This window comes from Ranitomeya variabilis, chromosome 2 (genome assembly GCF_051348905.1).
Source record: "Ranitomeya variabilis isolate aRanVar5 chromosome 2, aRanVar5.hap1, whole genome shotgun sequence".
Lineage (NCBI taxonomy): Eukaryota > Metazoa > Chordata > Amphibia > Anura > Dendrobatidae > Ranitomeya > Ranitomeya variabilis.
The window spans coordinates 34,906,786-34,926,167 of NC_135233.1; the positions used below are offsets into that span (position 1 = coordinate 34,906,786).

The following is a 19,382-nucleotide window of genomic DNA, read 5'->3' on the forward strand; positions in this document are numbered from 1 at the left end:
CTAGCTCCACCGTCGGAACCTAATTAAGATGCGATTATGACTGGCGGAAGGAATGCTATTATGTGGAGCCTGGCTGAAGTCATCTTTCTCTTGCAGCCGGGTCAGTGTTGAGAGCCGGTCGCCACGACGCTTGTTCCCCGTCTGGTCAATACACAGGACAGGAAGCGTACAACCCTGACTAGACTCCCTGCGCTGGGCAGACGCGCTCATAATCCTAATCATCCATGTGTGATCAGAGGGGGGGGGGTCCCTGCAAAAATGAACTTATGCGCCATGTGAAACTGTAGCCCTTCTCCTTCCGCATTGACTCGGAGGCGATGAATCTCCCATCGCCCCCTCCTCCTGCTGCTGAAAGAGACACTCCGCAATTGCAAGAGCTGATCCCCGCACGGCTCTTTGAACTGCCCGCATCTCTGCTCGCTCCTGATCTTGCGCCGTGCCCCGTCCCCCCTTTTTTTACACCAATGCCTAATTTTGCTTAATGGAAGAGCCGGCCCTATGGACAGCCCGTCAGTGGAGGAGGACCAAGCACCCCTCCCAAGTGGAGGTCGTGGGAGCCGGTGAGAGGAGGTGTGTGTGCGCGCAGTGCTCCTGCATGGTTTACTATCAATATCACCCAACCGGCTACCTGACTGCTTCCCACCAGGTACTGTCTCCTTCCATCTCCTCTCCATAGTGCACAAGAGGGTGGGAGGGGGCCAACATCTTCATCCTATTACGTCCCCCCAACCCCATCTTTTCCCTCTTCCTATAGAAAAGAATGACCTAGCACCCAAAAAAAATGTCCAGATCTGTCTAGTACTGTCTCATTAGAGTGCAGCCAAAGTGAGCAGCAGAGTTCAAGACAGTGGTAAAGGGGAGGCTTCCCGCGACCTTCCCCTGCCATCCGCGTGCCGTGGGACTTGTGCATGTCTGCGTGTGTACTTGTGTGTCACCTTGGTGAGCCGGGCATGAAGTTCTGCACCGTAAAGGAGAGTGCAATGACAGAAGCCGGCTGCTCCGGGAAAACTGTCGACCGGCCGTAAAGTAGACGTCATCATAGACACTTTTTATTTTTTGGCCATTTCCCAAGCCGACAAGTTTTATGACACCTTTTAATGGACTGTATCTGCTCCTATATTCACTCTGAATCATAACAAAAACACCAGTACCATCAGGAACTGGCATTATATGACCTTAATATCTTAAAGGGGTTGTACACTTTTTTTTTACTTGAATGTAAAGAAAATAATTTTTGCATTTGGCTTTCATTTAAAAATGTTGCACCATTTTGCTTTTATAGGGTCTTTGTTTCCGTGCGCGTTCAACTTTGATGTGGTCAGTGGTTGAGAGGAGCTCAGAAAAAGACAGATCAGGCGTTACAAACTTCTTGTCAGAATGAGCTCACTGTTGGATCCTTAGTTAACTCATTCTGCAGCCAGCAATACAGTCTAACAAAGAGGTTATACATCTTTTTTTAATTAAATCTAATTGCTAAAGTTAGTCTTAATTTCAACTTTGATGTGGTCAAAGGAGCTCAGAAAAAGACAGAATGCGCTCACTGATTGATCCTCACAGTTAACTCATTCTGCAGCAATACACGGTTCAACACATAAGTTATAAAATGCACAGACATTGTTTTATGGCATAACACGTTCACTTCCTGCAACCACCACTAGATGGCGCTCAGGAGTGTTCTGCATACTAATTTATTATAGAGTTCAATGCAGTATTCAGTTAGCTTCTGGGCTCCCCCTAGTGGTGGCTGCAGGTAGCCAGAATTTTACAATTTATCTTATCACTATGAAGGAATTTGGAGTTCTGCGCCAGAAATAGGTCTCTAAATCAAATAAGTCCCAATAGAAATGTGCAATGAAAAAGGAAAAAAGTTTTAAAGATAAATGTTTCAAACTTGTAAATGTGAATTGGTGCCAGTAATTGCTGAATTTCATGCCTACTGACAGACTTGGGTTCATAAGTTCAGACCCCTCTCTCCATCTGCCCCCCGCTAGGTACTAATAAGTGGGTGAGGGTACAGCGTTAACCTGGGCCCCTCGTCTTTTGTCTGCGACTGAAGTGATTTCTTCCTTACAGAATTAATTCTGCTATAACCTGAATTCAAATAAGAGAGCAGCGAGCGAGTGACTCTACAGGGACCAGACTGGTATCCATTTAGTTCTTTGGCTGCTCACATTTATTTATTTTGGAAATCAAGTTATGTAGTAGAATCACACGGGACGTAGAAATATCATCCAAGGCTCCGAGAAGGGCTGACAAGACGAACAAGAATTGTGATAGATAGATAGATAGATAGATAGATAGATAGATAGATAGATAGATAGATAGATAGATAGATAGATAGATAGATAGATAGAAAATAGTTAGATAGATAGATACATAGATAATAGATAGATAATAGATAGATAATAGATAGATAATAGATGAAAGATAGATAGATAGATAGATAGATAGATAGATAATAGATAGACGATAGATAATAGATAGATAGATGATAGATAGAAAGATAGATAGATAATAGATAGAAAATAGATAGATAATAGATAGAAAATAGATAGATAGATGACAGATATATAGATAATAGATAGATAATAGATAGATGATAGATAGATGATAGATAGATAGTTAATAGATAGATGATAGATAGATAGATAGATAGATAGATAAAAGATAGATAATAGAAAGATAGATGATAGATAGAAAGATAGATAAGTAATAGACAGATGAAAGATAACAGATAGATAATAGATAGATAGATAGATAGATAGATAGATAGATAGATAGATAGATAGATAATAGATAGTATCCAACTACCAACTATAGCTGAAAAGACATTGATTCTGTTGTGTACTTTCATCATATGATTTGTGTGGTCCTTATTAGTCCCCTTTTCTATAACATATGTCATTATGTACAGTGTATATAGCAGTGTAATAGCATAGCATTTTACTAGTGTAGTAGTGCAGCAGCGCAGCAGGGTAGTAGTTAGTAGTGCAGCAGTGTAGTAGTTTAGTAGTGCAGCAGTGTAGTAGTTTAGTAGTGCAGCAGTGTAGTAGTTTAGCAGTGCAGCAGTGTAGTAGTTTAGTAGTGCAGCAGTGTAGTAGTTTAGTAGTGCAGCAGTGTAGTAGTTTAGTAGTGCAGCAGGGAAGTAGTTTAGCAGTGCAACAGGGTAGTAATTTATTAGTGCAGCAGTGTAGTAGTTTAGTAGAGCAGCAGGGAAGTAGTTTAGCAGTGCAGCAAGGTAGTAGTTAGTAGTGCTGCAGTGTAGTAGTTAGTAGTGCAGTAGTGTAGTAGTTTAGTAGTGCAACAATGTAGTAGTTTAGCAGTGCAGCAGCGTAGTAGTTTAGTAGTGCAGCAGTGTAGTAGTTTAGTAGTGCAGCTGTGTAATAGTTTATCAGTGCAGCAGTGTAGTAGTTTACTGGTGCAGCAGGGTAGTAGTTTAGTAGTGCAGCAGGGTAGTAGTTTAGTAGTGCAACAGTGTAGTAGTTTAATAGTGCAGCAGTGTAGTAGTGCAGCAGTGTAGTAGTTTAGTAGTGCAGCAGGGTAGTAGTTTCGTAGTGCAGCAGCATAGTAGTTTAGTAGTGCAGCAGTGTAGTTGTTTAGTAGTGCAGCAGTGTAGTAGTTTAGTAGTGCAGCAGTGTAGTAGTGCATTAGTGTAGTAGTTTAGTAGTGCAGCAGTGTAGTAGTTTAGTAGTGCAGCAGGGTAGTAGTTTAGTAGTGCAGCAGTGTAGTAGTTTAGGAGTGCAGCAGTGTAGTAGTTTAGTAGTGCAGCAGTGTAGTAGTTTAGTAGTGCAGTAGTGTAGTAGTGCAGCAGAGTAGTAGTTTATTAGTGCAGCAGTGTAGTAGTTTAGTAGAGCAGCAGGGAAGTAGTTTAGCAGTGCAGCAAGGTAGTAGTTAGTAGTGCTGCAGTGTAGTAGTTAGTAGTGCAGTAGTGTAGTAGTTTAGTAGTGCAACAATGTAGTAGTTTAGCAGTGCAGCAGTGTAGTAGTTTGGTAGTGCAGCAGTGTAGTAGTTTAGTAGTGCAGCTGTGTAATAGTTTATCAGTGCAGCAGTGTAGTAGTTTACTGGTGCAGCAGGGTAGTAGTTTAGTAGTGCAGCAGGGTAGTAGTTTAGTAGTTCAGCAGTGTAGTTTTTTAGTAGTGCAGCAGGGTAGTAGTTTAGTAAGTAGTAGTTTAGTAGTGCAGCAGGGTAGTAGTTTAGTAGTTCAGCAGTGCAGTAGTTTAGTAGTGCAGCAGCATAGTAGTTTAGTAGTGCAGCAGTGTAGTAGTTTAGTAGTGCAACAGTGTAGTGGTTTAATAGTGCAGCAGTGTAGTAGTGCAGCAGTGTAGTAGTTTAGTAGTGCAGCAGGGTAGTAGTTTAGTAGTGCAGCAGCATAGTAGTTTAGTAGTGCAGCAGTGTAGTTGTTTAGTAGTGCAGCAGTGTAGTAGTTTAGTAGTGCAGCAGTGTAGTAGTGCATTAGTGTAGTAGTTTAGTAGTGCAGCAGTGTAGTAGTTTAGTAGTGCAGCAGTGTAGTAGTTTAGTAGTGCAGCAGTGTAGTAGTTTAGAAGTGCAGCAGTGTAGTAGTTTAGTAGTGCAGTAGTGTAGTAGTTTAGTAGTGCAGCAGAGTAGTAGTTTATTAGTGCAGCAGTGTAGTAGTTTAGCAGTGCAGCAGGGTAGTAGTTTAGTACTGCAGCAGTGTAGTAGTTTAGTAGTGCAACAGTGTAGTAGTTTAGCAGTGCAGCAGGGTGGTAGTTTAGCAGTGCAGCAGTGTAGTAGTTTAGTAGAGCAGCAGTGTAGTAGTTTAGTAGTTCAACAGTGTAGTAGTTTAGCAGTGTAGCAGGGTGGTAGTTTAGTAGTGCAGCAGTGTAGTAGTTTAGTAGTGCAACAGTGTAGTAGTTTAGCAGTGCAGCAGGGTAGTAGTTTAGTAGTGCAGCAGGGTAGTAGTTTAGTAGTGCAGCAGTGTAGTAGTTTAGCAGTGCAGCAGAGTGGTAGTTTAGTAGTGAAGCAGTGTAGTAGTTTAGTAGTGCAGCAGTGTAGTAGTTTAGTAGTGCAGCAGTGTAGTAGTTTAGTAGTGCATTAGTGTAGTAGTTTAGTAGTGCAGCAGAGTAGTAGTTTAGTAGTGCAGCAGTGTAGTAGTTTAGCAGTGCAGCAGGGTAGTAGTTTAGTAGTGCAGCAGTGTAGTAGTTTAGTAGTGCAACAGTGTAGTAGTTTAGCAGTGCAGCAGGGTAGTAGTTTAGTAGTGCAGCAGGGTAGTAGTTTAGTAGTGCAGCAGGGTAGTAGTTTAGCAGTGCAGCAGGGTAGTAGTTTAGTAGTGCAGCAGGGTAGTAGTTTAGTAGTGCAGCAGTGTAGTAGTTTAGTAGTGCAGCAGTGTAGTAGTTTAGTAGTGCAGTAGTGTAGTAGTTTAGTAGTGCAGCAGAGTAGTAGTTTAGTAGTGCAGCAGTGTAGTAGTTTAGCAGTGCAGCAGGGTAGTAGTTTAGTAGTGCAGCAGTGTAGTAGTTTAGTAGTGAAACAGTGTCGTAGTTTAGCAGTGCAGCAGAGTGGTAGTTTAGTAGTGCAGCAGTGTAGTAGTTTAGTAGTGCAGCAGTGTAGTAGTTTAGTAGTGCAACAGTGTAGTAGTTTAGCAGTGCAGCAGGGTGGTAGTTTAGTAGTGCAGCAGTGTAGTAGTTTAGTAGTGCAACAGTGTAGTAGTTTAGCAGTGCAGCAGGGTAGTAGTTTAGTAGTGCAGCAGTGTAGTAGTTTAGCAGTGCAACAGTGTAGTAGTTTAGCAGTGCAGCAGGGTGGTAGTTTAGTAGTGCAGCAGTTTAGTAGTTTAGCAGTGCAGCAGTGTAGTAGTTTAGTAGAGCAGCAGTGTAGTAGTTTAGTAGTTCAACAGTGTAGTAGTTTAGCAGTGTAGCAGGGTGGTAGTTTAGTAGTGCAGCAGTGTAGTAGTTTAGTAGTGCAACAGTGTAGTAGTTTAGCAGTGCAGCAGGGTAGTAGTTTAGTAGTGCAGCAGGGTAGTAGTTTAGTAGTGCAGCAGTGTAGTAGTTTAGCAGTGCAGCAGAGTGGTAGTTTAGTAGTGCAGCAGTGTAGTAGTTTAGTAGTGCAGCAGTGTAGTAGTTTAGTAGTGCAGCAGTGTAGTTTAGTAGTGCATTAGTGTAGTAGTTTAGTAGTGCAGCAGGGTAGTAGTTTAGTAGTGCAGCAGGGTAGTAGTTTAGTAGTGCAGCAGTGTAGTAGTTTAGTAGTGCAGCAGTGTAGTAGTTTAGTAGTGCAGTAGTGTAGCAGTTTAGTAGTGCAGCAGAGTAGTAGTTTAGTAGTGCAGCAGTGTAGTAGTTTAGCAGTGCAGCAGGGTAGTAGTTTAGTAATGCAGCAGTGTAGTAGTTTAGTAGTGAAACAGTGTAGTAGTTTAGCAGTGCAGCAGAGTGGTAGTTTAGTAGTGCAGCAGTGTAGTAGTTTAGTAGTGCAGCAGTGTAGTAGTTTAGTAGAGCAGCAGTGTAGTAGTTTAGTAGTGCAACAGTGTAGTAGTTTAGCAGTGCAGCAGGGTGGTAGTTTAGTAGTGCAGCAGTGTAGCAGTTTAGTAGTGCAACAGTGTAGTAGTTTAGCAGTGCAGCAGGGTAGTAGTTTAGTAGTGCAGCAGTGTAGTAGTTTAGTAGTGCAACAGTGTAGTAGTTTAGCAGTGCAGCAGGGTGGTAGTTTAGTAGTGCAGCAGTGTAGTAGTTTAGTAATGCAGCAGTGTAGTAGTTTAGTAGAGCAGCAGTGTAGTAGTTTAGTAGTGCAGCAGTGTAGTAGTTTAGTAGTGCAGCAGTGTAGTAGTTTAGTAGAGCAGCAGTGTAGTAGTTTAGTAGAGCAGCAGTGTAGTAGTTTAGTAGTGCAGCAGTGTAGTAGTTTAGCAGTGCAGCAGTGTAGTAGTTTAGTAGAGCAGCAGTGTAGTAGTTTAGTAATTCAGCAGTGTAATTGTTTAGTAGTGCAGCAGCGTAGTAGTTTAGTAGTGCAGCAGTGTAGTAGTTTAGTAGTGCAGCAGGGTAGTAGTTTAGTAGTGCAGCAGGGTAGTAGCTTAGTAGTGCAGCAGGGTAGTAGTTTAGTAGTGCAGCAGGGTAGTAGCTTAGTAGTTCAGCAGTGTAGTATTTTAGTAGTGCAGCAGCGTAGTAGTTTAGTAGAGCAGCAGTGTAGTAGTTTAGTAGTGCAGCATGGTAGCAGTTTAGTAGTGCAGCAGGGTAGTAGTTTAGTTGTGCAGCAGGGTAGTAGTTTAGTAGTGCAGCAATGTAGTAGTTTAGTAGTGCAGCAGGGTTTTAGTTTAGTAGTTCAGCAGTGTAGTAGTTTAGTAGTGCAGCAGAGTAGTAGTTTAGTAGTGCAGCAGTGTAGTAGATTAGTAGTGCAGCAGGGTTTTAGTTTAGTAGTTCAGCAGTGTAGTAGTTTAGTAGCGCAGCATAGTAGTAGTTTAGTAGTGCAGCTGTGTAATAGTTTATTATTGCAGCAATGTAGTAGTTTACTGGTGCAGTAGGGTAGTAGTTTAGTAATGCAGCAGGGTAGTAGTTTAGTAGTTCAGCAGTGTAGTTTTTTAGTAGTGCAGCAGGGTAGTAGTTTAGTAAGTAGTAGTTTAGTAGTGCAGCAGGGTAATAGTTTAGTAGTTCAGCAGTGCAGTAGTTTAGCAGTGCAGCAGCATAGTAGTTTAGTAGTGCAGCAGTGTAGTAGTTTAGTAGTGCAACAGTGTAGTGGTTTAATAGTGCAGCAGTTTAGTAGTGCAGCAGTGTAGTAGTTTAGTAGTGCAGCAGGGTTGTAGTTTAGTAGTGCAGCAGCATAGTAGTTTAGTAGTGCAGCAGTGTAGTTGTTTAGTAGTGCAGCAGTGTAGTAGTTTATTAGTGCAGCAGTGTAGTAGTTTAGTAGTGCATTAGTGTAGTAGTTTAGTAGTGCAGCAGTGTAGTAGTTTAGTAGTGCAGCAGTGTAGTAGTTAAGTAGTGCAGCAGTGTAGTAGTGCAGCAGTGTAGTAGTTTAGTAGTGCAGTAGTGTAGTAGTTTAGTAGTGCAGCAGGGAAGTAGTTTATTAGTGCAGCAGTGTAGTAGTTTAGCAGTGCAGCAGGGTAGTAGTTTAGTAGTGCAGCAGTGTAGTAGTTTAGCAGTGCAGCAGGGTAGTAGTTTAGTAGTGCAACAGTGTAGTAGTTTAGTAGTGCAGCAGGGTAGTAGTTTATTAGTGCAGCAGTGTAGTAGTTTAGCAGTGCAGCAGGGTAGTAGTTTAGTAGTGCAACAGTGTAGTAGTTTAGCAGTGCAGCAGGGTGGTAGTTTAGTAGTGCAGCAGTGTAGTAGTTTAGTAGTGCAGCAGTGTAGTAGTTTAGTAGTGCAGCAGTGTAGTAGTTTAGTAGTGCAGCAGGGTAGTAGTTTAGTAGTGCAACAGTGTAGTAGTTTAGCAGTGCAGCAGGGTGGTAGTTTAGTAGTGCAGCAGTGTAGTAGTTTAGTAGTGCAGCAGTGTAGTAGTTTAGAGGTGCAGCAGCGTAGTAGTGAAGCAGTGCACTAATGCAGCAGTGTAGTAGTGCAGTACTGTAGTAGTCTAATAGCATGGTAATGTAGCAGGGTAGCAGTGTAGTAGTAATGTATCAGTGTACTATGGTAGTAGTGTAGCAGTATAGTAGTGTAGTACTGTAGCAGTGTAGCAGTAAAGCTGTATAGTAGTGTATCAGTGTACTTGTGTAGCAGTATGGTAGTGTGGTATTGTAGCATTGTACCAGTATAGTAGCATGGTATTGTAGAAGGCTAGCAGTGTAGCAGTGTAGTAATGTAGCTCTATAGTAGTGTACCTGTGTAGCAGTATAGTAGTGTGATATTGTAGCAGTATAGTAGTGTATCAGTGCACTAGTTTAGCAGTGTAGCAGTATAGTAGCGTGGTACCGTAGCAGTGTAGTAATGTATCAGTGTACTCGTTTAGTAGTGTAGCAATGTAGTAGCGTGGTTTTGTAGCAGTGTATGAATGTATCAGTGTACTAGTTTAGTAGTGTATCAGTGTAGAGTAGTGTGGTATTGTAGCAGGGTAGCAGTGTAGCAGTATTGTAATGTATCAGTGTACTATGGCAGTAGTGTAGAAGTGTAGTAGCATGGTATTGTAGCAGGGTAGCAGTATTGTAGTGTGGTATTGTAGCAGTATAGCAGGGTAGTAATGTATCAGTGTACTAGTTTAGTAGTGTAGCAGTGTAGTAGTGTGGTATTGTAGCAGGATAACAGTGCCAGGAGTGATTCTGAGCTGATTATACTATGCACATATAAAGTATGCCTTCGATGGTTAACATGCCCCCTGCTGATTATAAGTATGCATAGTTTAACTGTGAATTATCAGATAATTAAAAGGAATTAATTAATGAAATGCTGCAGTGTGTTGGGCTTTCTACTTGTCTCTTGTAATCTGAATTTAGTATTCTAGTCTGGCGAGGTAATATTGCTCAGTGTACCTGCAGTATTCCCAACTCTGAAAATCACGACAAGTGCAAGTTGCCTCCAACCTGTGGCTCTCCGGCAGGTGATGTGGTCAGGGCTGCGGGTGATCCAGTTGCCCTTGCAACCATGCAATGCTGGAAACAAACAAGTTCCAACTATTGTGTTGAGGAAATCATACCTTGTGAGGGTCTTTGGGGACATCATACTGTTTGTGAGGGGTTGTGGGGACATCATACTTTGTGAGGGGCTGTGGGGACATCATACTTGTGAGAGTGTCTGTGGGGACCTCATACTTGTGTGAGGGTCTATGGGGACATCATACTTTGTGAGGGTCTTTGGGGACATCATATTGTGTGTGAGGGGCTGTGGGACCATCATACTTTGTGAGGGGCAGTGTGGACATCAAACTACGTGTCAGTGGATGTGGGGACATCATACTGTGAGTGTCAGAAACTGTTGATTAATGTATGTCTATACTTATTAAATATCCTTAAAATAATAATAATAATAATAAGCAAATTAAATTAGGCCAGTTAAATTAGGTCCTCCACAAAAGTCAGGTTCTCTCATGTGGCTTCTTGAGGAAATTAATTGTCCACCCCTGTTCTAACAGGTCTAATGGACAGGGGTTGATTTCCGGGAACATGAATTTTGACACCTCATGTCAGTTCTCCCCACTTCCAATTCCTGCTCAATTCATATCATCTTATAGCAAAGAGGATTGGACGAACCAAACTAGTCACTGCTTCTTTCCAAGAGCCACATTGGACACTCATGGAATGCTTTAATGGAACGCATGTTCCGTAGGGGTGTAGCTAGGGGCGAGACAATTAAGACATGTATCTATGTGCCGAGTGTCAAGAGGGGCATCAACATGTCACATTGCCTTTGCTAGGGTATTTAGATACAGGGAATGGGCAATAAACTAAATATTTTCACAAAAGACATAGGACATGAATGACTTTCCTTAACTCTTCCATTGCTATCAGCGGATAGGAAAAATTTTCGACTTTTTAATGAATATATAGAAAAAATATTTTCTTAATTGAATCAGCAAAATAGGTCCTCAGCATGGGGTGCGGAAAAGTCAGGTCAGGTCTCCATAGGATAAATTTTGAAAATGACCATTGAGATGAATTAGCATGGAGGTCTCTAGGAATAGATACAGACATGTATAAAATCTATTCTGGGCCCCCGTTCCAGCCCGCAGTACCTTTAGTAAATCAAAATTAAATACATAGAGATTGTATTGACATGCGAATGAATTAGCGAGAGTGCCTGGAGCACACAGTGTGCCTCTTCACTCTATGGTAATTTGTTTTTTTTTTCCCTTCTGTAACACCCAGAATTGAACATATGGTTATGCACTTTGTGGAATTGTTGCAGGAGAACAACAATTAACCAAAATGCAGATACTGTTATAGAGTTCACATTGTTCTGCTCTATACCCGCAGCCCTTTTGTAGTCTGAAGCAACATTTTTGAGGAAACCGATTTTTCGTTCATCAGAATATCTATATAGGTTCAAAGTTTAGTTCGTAGGATGTGATGTGCGACCCACTTAAGTCCTAATAGTTACAGTCACAAATCATATACAGTAGGCTAAATAGAGTACAAGTTAGCACAGATTTATCTTTTTAAAGACTGAGGTTAATTATTGGAAAAAAAGTGTAAAACAAAGCTCCTGACTCTCCAAGCGAAAGACTGGTCCACAAGTAGAACTTCTCATCATTGGTGGGAAATCTTTTTCCTTGCGTCTGGCCCACTATGTCGTGAGGACTTGAGAACTCAGAGAGTATATCCAAAGGATTGTAAGGAGGTCAAGAACCTTAAATGTGTTATCTCATCATCAGGGATTTTTAAGGTATATCAATAAGATATGCTAGAAATATGCAATAAATGCAGATCTCATCATCCCTTGAGAACCGGCCCATGTCCTCAGGAATGGGTTGGTGGTCGCTCATCTGTATCTCTCTCTATCCATTGCCAGTTCTGAAAATTCAAAAGTGCATTCTAGATCACCAATATTTGAAGCTCCCATTGGAAAATAATGGATAATAAAGAGAACAGAACATGTGCAACCACCTCTCTCTTCCAGGTAGTCCATCTGGGGCTGTGTTCTCAAGATAAATGTGGGTTCCAGTGGTAGGATCAGCTTCTGTGGGACATTTATGGCATATTCTATCAATATGTAATAAACATCCCAGATAGGAATACCTCTCTAGAGGTAACGTGGGATACTACGCCTAGTGGCAAAACTAATGTAAATTGTGAACAACAGCTTGGACAACCCCGAGCACTACCTAGAATTACAAAAGATCATAATAAAAGCATTGATGCACGGAATGTTCTATGAAAGGAAGGTTTAAAAGCTTAAAAGGACATTTTTTGGCACCCATTAGCCATCATTGCAGGGGCTCTTTACCCACTTAAAACTAGTACATAGGTATAAAACACTTTGTGCTATACTGCATTGCTCCATTACCAATGTCTGTTACCAATAGTCATCTCCTGGGTGCTTGAGGGTGTCTCCGCTCAGGAATTGAAGGCTGGGTCATAAAATGTAATGTGTGAAAGTTCTTTAACCTGGATCTCGGGTAGTATTTATTCTTATCAATTGGTAAGATTTGGCTATTAGGTCACATTATGCACATGATGGTTCAGATCCGGATGCATGGAGATCAGCCCAATGTTCATCTGGGGTCAACTGATTGATGCCTATATGTCGGCTAGTTGGAAAGTATAAAGTATGTGTTGTGACTGGCTAGGAACCGGAAAGTCACTTGGGTCTGGTGAGTCGAAAGTTGGCACTTCTTTCATGATGTTGAGCACACACTTTTCTGTCTTACACCTTTTCGCAAAGTTATCCTACCAGCATAATGTTTTGTTGTTTGAAGTGGAACCGAAGCTCAGAAGACAGATGAAAACAATTAGTATCATTCAACTTTCATTTTTATTAGATCCGGCAGTGTAAGAAGCAGATATTGTCCAACTTTCCGACCTACACAAAGGTCTTCACCAAGGACATCTGTAGGGAAATTAGCCAAAGTAATAGGAAAAGAGCAGAACTATGACACATGTGTCACACACTCCTGACTTCATTGCAGATGTCGTTGATCAAGACCTTTGCATAGATCCACCTATTGGACAATATCTGTTCCTTACACTGCCACATCAATTAAAAATTATAACTGGATTGGTACTAATCATCTTCATCTCCCCTCGGCGCTGATAGCTGGACCATGGTCCATTTCTTGTGCACTGACCCTTTCCAACATTGTTGCTGGCTTGGCTACTGAATATAACCATCTGTTCCCTTTTACTTTTGAATTTGTTAATTTGATTTCTCGAGGTGTGGTGCTCTTATGGGTGTCCAACTAGGGCTGGGGATGTGGGGTCATCAGATTCTTCACCTTCCTGCAATCTATGCAGTTGTTTTCCCCCCTTTTCTGAAGGATCTAAATACAATTTTGAGCCAAATGTGGCAGCCAAAAGAGACAACGAATGATGGGTCTACTTAAGCTTCATCAAACGTAAGCTACTTGTCTTGGAGTGTTGCAGGACCTTCAGGATCAAAGCATTAGGATATGGGTTGTTCTCCAATCTCCAGTGCTAAAAAGACCTTATCCAAAATAATCCTTTTTGTGTGGCCCTTGGGTGAGAAAACACCATAGTTCTAAAAATTCTTCCCATCGGAGGATGCCTTGTCTGAAATCCTGATCCTACATAGAAGACTGTGCAGGCTGAGTGATATAATGTAAGTCCTAAGTATAAATTCCTGAATCATCACTTTCCAAGTCATACTAAATTACCATGTAATAAATTCTTCTGTACTGATGTATTTTTAGTTGCAAAAGTAAATCAATATTCTTATAGTTTGTGAGTCACAATGACTGAAGATCTGCTTCAACTAATTTTACAGGGGACTTGGAGCAATTGTTTCCCACGAGGATTCTATTTTTTAGGGGCTACAGTAGATGCTGCAATCAAAGGAATAGAGTAGCTGTACATATATCCACTAAATAAGCCCCCAAATGGTCAAAAAATGGTAGACTTTTCAAGGAATTATAGAATACTATCATTGCTATCCCCAGAACAACTGATCTTTGGAGGAAATAGTGATACATTGATTTCAAACTTTTCGGCAAGTATCTTGCTATGGATCTCGCTGCCATAGTAGAATCTCTTCATTGCAACTGGTTTGGTGCTGAATAATTGGGGCACAGAATCTAATGAAATTTCAAATTTTTCACTCCTCCAGTAGTTTTACCACCAAATATATTTAGCACTTGTTACCTCCCTCGATCTTTAGGATGGGGTCCTAAATCCCTTATTTTCATTCTTTTTACAACTGTGCTGAGGAAGACTTTGCAAGCGATCTTTGCTTTTTTGTTTTAGAAGAAAATTAGATGCTTTTTTGGAAGAAAATAGCATAAATAATTATATAAATGTGCAATATTCTTATCTGAATCTTTGGTCCATTGGCTCGACAATTGGAATTAAGAGGGAAAGTTTTGCTCTTTGGGGCTGATCAGGCATTATGGTTGCACATTTCGCATCCCTCGGTTGAACTTGATGGACATATGTCTTTTTTTCAGCTGAATTAATTACGTAACTAGGATCTAATAATTTTCACTTATGTAGAGGAAAAAACCTTTAATCCTCCCAGGGAAATTTAACATACCTACAAACTATCCAAAAATGTCTGGAAGGCTCCCATTAAAAGGGAAGAACTCCTGGATTCCCAGAAAATTTGACAAATCTCCCTGGTGTCGAACAAATCTTCAGTAATACAGTGCCTTACCAACATATTCATGAGGCCAAGTCCTAGCATCCAGGTATACATTTATGGGACAAGGTTGTAGGCTGGACTGTAAAAAGGGGAACAAATCAGATTTTTGGAATTTCTGGAAAAGAATAGAGATCAAACTTACGGTATATCCCTGTGTCTTGGACCATTACCTTACCTTATGTTACCAGAGGTAGGCTTTAGGGTCTGGATGTTTACATCAAAACAGACAAAAGTCAATTTCGAGAAGACAGTCCATTTTGGGTAGCAGGCAATAAGCACCTGAAGAAGGATTCAGTTGGTGGAAAGGAAATTAAGGTAGTCAACTCCTTGGACCATGAGCGTTATCTATCATGGGGAATCCAATTCTAATCATCTCTACTCTTTGTTTTATTCATATTTATGATTCTGTTGTGAAGTTATCTTCTTATGTTGCAATTTAGCGAGTCATAAACATAAATGCGCCACAATCATTTGTGTTTTTAGTTCTCTAATCTCGCCACGTCTGCTGTGTCCCGAGTTAACCACCGGGAGATAAGAGAAATAATGGAGAGTAATTTATCCCATTTTCTGCAGATTTGGAAATGAACTGTGTTATTTTATAATTTTGGCATCTCCACTTTCTTAATGTACATTTTATGTGCCAATATAATGAAAATCAAATGAACTAATTCTGTCGGTTTGAGCCGGTCCCGTGGAAAGAACGCAATATCTAGGTGTAATGATAGTACAGATCGCTTTTGGCTGGTGGTCGTAAGACACTTATTTTTTTGTAACAAAAAAATGATTATACCAAGAAATATATGAGACATGAAATATGATTTGTAGAGTATTGCAATGCACTAAAAAATTCCAAAATGTAAAATATTTGGCCACACTGTATTGGACTTAAGCATCCCTATTTTACCATCAAAGGTATTGATGGTAAACAAAAACGCTTATGAGCCAACAACTATAGCTCCCACAATCCCCCATACTCATGCACGTAGTTCTGTACCAAGGACATTTTCTTGGAAGAAGACCCTTCCATTGGGGTTTGTGTCTCCAAGATCAAACAAATCCAGAAATTGAAATCAAACTGCCCGAACCTTCTCTCCTCTGAAACCCACTGTTGGGAGACCCCACATTCACATTGGATGGCCATGCGTTTCTGCCAAAGTTGATGAGTTCGAAACATATTTAATTAGTGTGTATGGCCAGCTTTAGGGTTTATTGCTTGACAACATGCAGATTTGATGCTGATATTTTTGTCGCATTTTGCAGAAATCCATTTTGATTCCCCCTGAGCATTTTGATGAACAGAACTATTCAATAACAATTCTTTTGTGTGTGAGTATATCCATACACCTTCGCCTTCTCAGCTCAACTGATTTCAGAAATCATAATTGCCATCAGTACTTTGCAATCAGTGGAAATTATTAAGACAATGGGGGTGACAATGCTAGTCTCCAAAATCTGATTTCGTAACCAAGCACCCAGAATGAAAAAGCTTAGCATCCAGGGAGCTCCTCAAAAAAATCCAGCCATATTTAAGACATGACCCAAGCAAGCCCAGACAAAGAAAAATCCAAAAATGAAAGGCAATCTCTGACAGACCTACCTGCACTTTAAAAAAAAAAATACAACCTATGTGCAATCATCAGCAAGATGAAAGGTGCAGAAGAGTGGGGACACTCATCACATCTACATCTAGAAGGTGAATACTCTGGTTTCTACAACGACTTAACGTTCCAGATCTCCATTGAGCAGCACCGAGCATTATCGAGCCACCACCAGCAAGATACTTTGGTAACTTACTCTGGTATCATACTCTGGTCTCAACAACAGCTTGAAGTTCCAGATCTCCATTGAGCACCACCGAGCCACCACCAGCAAGACACTCTGGTAACTTACTCTGGTATCATACTCTGATTTCTACAACAGCTTAAAGTTCCAGATTTCCATTGAGCACCACCGAGGACTACCGAGCCACCACCAGCAAGATATAGAAGGTAACTTTGTTGACTTCCATAACTGAATGAAGCTTCAGAACAGTAACAGCTTGTGATGAGAGGCTGGTTTACTTGGTTGCCTTCAAAAAATTAAGTCTTTGCTCATAGGATTCAACAGGCTCATTAGGGAACCATAGGATCCTCCCAAAAGTTAATGTAGAAGACAAACCCTTTTGTAGTTGACTTCAGAGCCAATCCTTTGCAATAAGGTTTTTTTTCTAATGATTTGATCCTTAAATAACCCATTAAAACGTATTAATGATCCCATGAAGAGTTGCAAGGACCCCTTTGAAGAAAATTTTTCTATACTATGCAAGCTAATGTTACATCTACTTAGTCTATATGTGGTGATACAGTGGTCGTGATTTACTTAGCAGCCTGTTGAGGGTTTCAAAAGTATATCTCCTTTATGTATTGCTGTTGTAACATTGGAAGTTAGAGTCTTTAAAAGGGATTTCCAGGAAATTTGTAGTTGCGCTTTGAAGATTGTCCAGTGCCGGTGCCAGAAGGGGAGGGTGTGTGGCTGCAGGTATGTGATTTGCATACATGTGGCCACATGCCGACTAGTTGAGCATGGCCTTGCTCAATGTAAGTATATTGAGAGAGGCTGGACACAGTCTAGTCGTAATGTTGCCAGAACTTTGCAAAGTGACTGGAGACTGGTAGCCTAAGGTGGGACAACCTGTTTAACCCCTTTCTGACATCTGACGCACTATCCCGTTGAAGTGGTATGGGGCCGTATGACCACCGATGGGATAGTATGTCATCACCTATCAGCCGCGCTCACGGGGCAGCACGGCCGATCGGGGCCGGGTGTCAGCTGACACTATGTGCCAGGAGCGGTCACGGACCGCTCCTGGCACTTTAACCCCCAGAACACTGTGATCAAACATGATCACAGCGTTCCGGCGGCATAGGGAAGCATCGCACAAGGAGGGGGCACCCTGCGTGCTTCCCTGAGACCCTCGGAGCAATGCAATCCAAGATGCCAAGATGGCCATGGGGCTCTTTCCGGGTCCTGCAGGGAGGTGGCTTGCAAGCGTCTCCTCAGAGCAGGCACCAGCAAGCCTCCTGCACTGCCTGTCAGATCGCTGATCTGACACAGTGCATTGCAAAGTGTCAGATCAGCGATCTGACACAATACATGATGTCTCCCCTGGGACAAAGTAAAAAAGTTAAAAAAAAATATTTACATGTGTAAAAAAACAAAAAAAAAAACCTAAATAAAGAAAAAAAAATATATTGTTCCAATAAATAAATTTCTTTATCTAAATAAAATAAAAAACAATAAAAGTACACATATTTAGTATCACTGCGTCCGTAACGATCCGACCGATAAAACTGTTAACCCCTTCAGTGAAGACTTTAAAAAAAGAGAGGCAAAAAACAACGCTTTATTATCATACCGCCGAACAAAATGTGGAATAACACGCAATTAAAAAGACGGATATAAAAAACATGGTACCGCTGAAAACGTCATCTTATCCCGCAAAAAATGAGCTGCCAGCGTCATCAGCAAAAAAATAAAAAAGTTATAGTCCTCAGAATAAAGCGATGCAAAAAAAAAAAATCGGAATAAAAAGCGATCAAAAAATGTCTCGTGCCCAAAAATGGTACCAATGAAAACGTCAACTCTTGCAAAAAACAAGACCTCACATAACTCTGTGGACCAAAATATGGAAAAATGTGGAGACGCAAAAACAATGTTTTGCACTAAAAAGCGTCTTTTAGTGTGTGACAGCTGCCAATCATAAAAATCGGCTAAAAAACCTGCTATAAATAGTAAATCAAACCCCCTTCATCACCCCCATAGTTAGGGAAAAATAATAAAATAAAAAATGCATTTATTTCCATTTTCCCATTAGGGTTAGGGTTAGGGTTGAGGCTAAAGTTAGGGATGGGGCTAAAGTTAAGGTTAGGGTTTGGATTACATTTACGGTTGATATTAGGGTTAGGGGTGTGTCAGGGTTAGTGGTGTGGTTAGGGTTATGGCTGGGATTAGGGTTAGCGGTGTGTTGGAGTTAGGGGTGTGGTTTGGGTTGGGATTAGGGTTAGGAGTGTGTTGGGGTTAGGGGTATGGTTGGGATTAGGGTTAGGGGCATGTTCGGACTAGGGGTGTGGTTAGCGTTATGGTTAGGGTTGGGATTAGGATTAGGGGTGTGTTTGGGTTAGGGTTTCAGTTAGAATTGGGGGGTTTCCACTGTTTAGGCACATCAGGAGCTCTTCAAATGTGACATGTCGTCCTCTCTCAATTCTAGTCAATTTTGCATTGAAAAGTCAAACGGCGCTCCTTCCCTTCTGAGGTCTGCCATGCGCCCAAACAGTGGTTTACCCCCACATATGGGGTCTCGGCGTACTCAGGACAAATTGTACAACAACTTTTGGGCTCCATTTTCTCCTGTTACCCTGGGTAAAATAACACAAATTGGAGCTGAAGTAAATTTTTTGTGAAAAAAGTGAAATGTTCATTTTTTGTTAAACATTCCAAAAATTCCTGTGAAACACCTGAAGCGTTAATAAACTGCTTGAATGTGGTTTTGAGCACCTTGAGGGGTGCAGTTTTTAGAATGGTGTCACACTTGGGTATTTTATATCATATAGACCCCTCAAAGTGACTTCAAATGTGATGTGGTCCCTAAAAAAAATGGTGTTGTAAAAATGAGAAATTGCTGGTCAATTGAACCCTTATAACTCCCTAACAAAAAAAAAATTGGGTTCCAAAATTGTGCTGATGTAAAGTAGACATGTGGGAACTGTTACTTATTAAGTATTTTGTGTGACATAACTCTGTGGTTTAAGGGCATAAAAATTCAAAGTTGGAAAATTGTGAAATTTTCAAAATTTTCGCCAAATTTCTATTTTTTTCACAAATAAACGCATGTAATATCAAAGAAATTTTACCAATACCATGAAGTACAATATGTCATGAGAAAACAGTATCAGAAACATCAGGACCCGTTGAAGCGATTTCAGAGTTATAACCTCGTAAAGGGACAGTAGTCAGAATTGTAAAAATCGGCCCGGTCATTAACGTGGAAACCACCCTTGGGGGTAAAGGGGTTAATAAAGTTCGGTGGACATGACTTATGTGTGCAGTGATAACGACCTGTTCATGTTCTCTATGGATGGAGGGTGACCCTCAGAATCATTTTCAATAAATAGTCCGGCGCTGCTCACACACGTTATTATTTAGGAAATCTAAAGGAACTTAAAAGGACTTCGCGAACAATAA

The 19,382-nt window shown here is 41.0% G+C and overlaps 1 protein-coding gene across 3 annotated transcripts in view; it reads left to right on the forward strand.

The window, feature by feature from the left end:
• The first annotated feature begins 270 nt into the window (after nt 1-270).
• ESRRG (estrogen related receptor gamma) overlaps nt 271-19,382 on the forward strand; it is a 1,109,342-nt gene continuing 1,090,230 nt past the window's right edge. The window contains exon 1 of one of the 3 annotated variants that reach the window (XM_077282272.1): nt 271-646. The gene's annotated coding sequence lies outside the window, so the exon portion shown is untranslated. The remainder of the gene's footprint in view (nt 647-19,382) is intronic. The other 2 variants (XM_077282267.1, XM_077282269.1) reach the window with 2 other exon arrangements.